A 3,163-nucleotide genomic window follows, 5' to 3' on the forward strand; every position below is an offset into this window, starting at 1 on the left:
ATCTGGTCGCCCGCAACGCTTTCCTATGGGGGGGACCAGATGGCCGAACTTCCCTGGAAGTCTTAATGAGGTGCCATTCGCCTCCCGGATCCCAGCGAGGGCTCCATGAGGTCGGGTTCTTTCACGCCTTGGGTCCCCTCTGTCACCTCGCGTGCACAGATTGCAAGAAAGGGGGGTAATTTGCCTCCGGATTACTATGTGGCAGGGTATGCCCGGACACCCCTCCAGGGTTGGTGGTTCTCTGCCATGGGGACCAGATGGGATATGCCTGGGCAACACCTCCCTAGGCCACCCGGAGCTTCCTTCCTTCAGGCCAACTGCATGTCAAATTGCCTAGGACGGGCTCCATGGCTCTTGGGCAGTCGTCCCCCGGGCGTCCGGTGCTCCATCCAGGCCGACGGCATGGCAGAGTGCCCAGGACAGGCTCCATGCGTCCCGGGCCTTCGCCCCCCCCCCGGGCGTCCGGGGCTCCATCCAGGCTGACGGCATGGCAGAGTGCCCGGGACGGGCTCCACGGGCCCCAGGCGTCTGGGGCTCCCTCCCCCGGGCCAGCGGCATGTCAGAGTGCCCAGGACGGGCTCCACGGGCCCCGGTCATCCGGGGCACCCTTCCCCGGGCCAGCGGCATGTCAGAGTGCCCAGGACCAGTTCCACGGGTCCCGGGCAGTCCTCCCCCGGGCGTCCGGGGCTCCCTTCCCCGGGCCAAAGCATTTCAGAGTGCCCAGGACGGGCTCCACGGGTTCCGGGCGTCCAGGTCTCCCTTCCCCGGGCCAACGGCTTGTCAGAGTGCCCAGGACGGGCTCCACGGGCCCCGGGCGTCCGGGGCACCCTTCCCCGGGCCAGCGGCATGTCAGAGTGCCCAGGACGAGTTCCACGGGTCCCGGGCAGTCCTCCCCCCCGGGTGTCCGGGGCTCCCTTTCCCGGGCCAAAGCATTTCAGAGTGCCCAGGACGGGCTCCACGGGTCCCGGACGTCCGGGGCTCCCTTCCCCGGGCCAACGGCATACAGGAGTGCCCAGGACGGGCTCCACGGGTCCCGGACGTCCGGGGCTCCCTTCCCCGGGCCAACGGCATACAGGAGTGCCCAGGACGGGCTCCACAGGTCCCGGTCGTCTGGGGCTCCCTTCCCCGGGCCAACGGCTTGTTAGAGTGCCAAGGACGGGCTCCACGGGTCCCGGTCGTCTGGGGTCCCTCCCCCGGGCCAACAGCAGGTCAGAGTGCCCAGGACGGGCTCCACGGGTCCCGGGCAGCCCACCCCCCGGGCGTTCGGGGCACCCATCTCCAGGAGGCCAACGGCGTTGCAAAGTACCCGGGAAGGGCTCCACGGGTACCGGGCAGTCCTCCCCCGGGCGTCCGGGGCTCCCTTCTCCAGGCCAACGGCATGGTTCAATGCCCAGGACGGGCTCCATGTGTCCCAGACAGACCTCCCCCGGGCGTCCGGGGCACCCATCTCCAGGCCAACGGCATGGCTCAATGCCCAGGACGGGCTCCATGGGTCCGGGGAGGCGTCCCATGCGCCTCCGGGCTTGGGAGCCCCGGCTGGGTCCAGGGGCCCGGGCGGGCCCCGGGTGGGGTGCTCCGGCCCTGGTCCCTGTCTCCCAGCCTACCGCACTGCCAAGGGCCTAGGAATGGGTTCCGTTGTTCCCGGGGAGCCTCCCCTTGCTTGGCTGGGTTCAGGAGCAGTGGCTAGGGCCCCTGAGGGCCCGGGGAGGGCGGCCTCCCCACCCCGGGCTCTGTCCTTGGTCCTGCTGCGTGGCAGGGTGCCCGGGACGGGGTCCGGAGGGACCGGGGAGGCGTCCCATGCACCTCCGGGCTTGGGAGCCCCGGCTCGGTCCAGGGGCCCGGGCGGGCCCCGGGTCGGGTGCTCCGGCCCTGGTCCCTATCTCCCAGCCTACCGCACTGCCAAGGGCCTAGGAATGGGTTCCGTTGTTCCCGGGGAGCCTCCCCTTGCTTGGCTGGGTTCAGGAGCAGTGGCTAGGGCCCCTGAGGGCCCGGGGAGGGCGGCCTCCCCACCCCGGGCTCTGTCCTTGGTCCTGCTGCATGGCAGGGTGCCCGGGACGGGGTCCGGAGGGACCGGGGAGGCGTCCCATGCACCTCCGGGCTTGGGAGCCCCGGCTGGGTCCAGGGGCCCGGCCGGGCCCCGGGTCGGGTGCTCCGGCCCTGGGCCCTGTCTCCCAGCCTGCTGCACTGCCAAGGGCCCGGGAAGGGGTTCCGATGTGCCCGGGGAGCCTCCCCTTGCTTGGCTGGGTTCAGGAGCAGTGGCTAGGGCCCCTGAGGGCCCGGGGAGGGCGGCCTCCCCACCCCGGGCTCTGTCCTTGGTCCTGCTGCGTGGCAGGGTGCCCGGGACGGGGTCCGGAGGGACCGGGGAGGCGTCCCATGCACCTCTGGGCTTGGGAGCCCCGGCTGCGTCCAGGGGCCCGGCCGGGCCCCGGGTCGGGTGCTCCGGCCCTGGGCCCTGTCTCCCAGCCTGCCGCACTGCCAAGGGCCCGGGAAGGGGTTCCGATGTGCCCGGGGAGCCTCCCCTTGCTTGGCTGGGTTCAGGAGCAGTGGCTAGGGCCCCTGAGGGCCCGGGGAGGGCGGCCTCCCCACCCCGGGCTCTGTCCTTGGTCCTGCTGCGTGGCAGGGTGCCCGGGACGGGGTCCGGAGGGACCGGGGAGGCGTCCCATGCGCCTCCGGGCTTGGGAGCCCCGGCTGGGTCCAGGGGCCCGGGCGGGCCCCGGGTCGGGTGCTCCGGCCCTGGGCCCTGTCTCCCAGCCTGCCGCACGGCCAAGGGCCCGGGAAGGGGTTCCGATGTGCCCGGGGAGCCTCCCCTTGCTTGGCTGGGTTCAGGAGCAGTGGCTAGGGCCCCTGAGGGCCCGGGGAGGGCGGCCTCCCCACCCCGGGCTCTGTCCTTGGTCCTGCTGCGTGGCAGGGTGCCCGGGACGGGGTCCGGAGGGACCGGGGAGGCGTCCCATGCGCCTCCGGGCTTGGGAGCCCCGGCTGGGTCCAGGGGCCCGGGCGGTCCCCGGGTCGGGTGCTCAGGCCCTGGGCCCTGTCTCCCAGCCTGCCGCACTGCCAAGAGCCCGGAAAGGGGTTCCGATGTGCCCGGGGAGCCTCCCCTTGCTTGTCTGTGTTCAGGAGCTCCATCCGGGGCCCCTGAGGGCCCCGGGGAGGGTGGCCTCCCCAC

The sequence above is a fragment of the Lissotriton helveticus genome, chromosome 2_1 (genome assembly GCF_964261635.1).
Source record: "Lissotriton helveticus chromosome 2_1, aLisHel1.1, whole genome shotgun sequence".
Taxonomy (NCBI): Eukaryota; Metazoa; Chordata; class Amphibia; order Caudata; family Salamandridae; genus Lissotriton; species Lissotriton helveticus.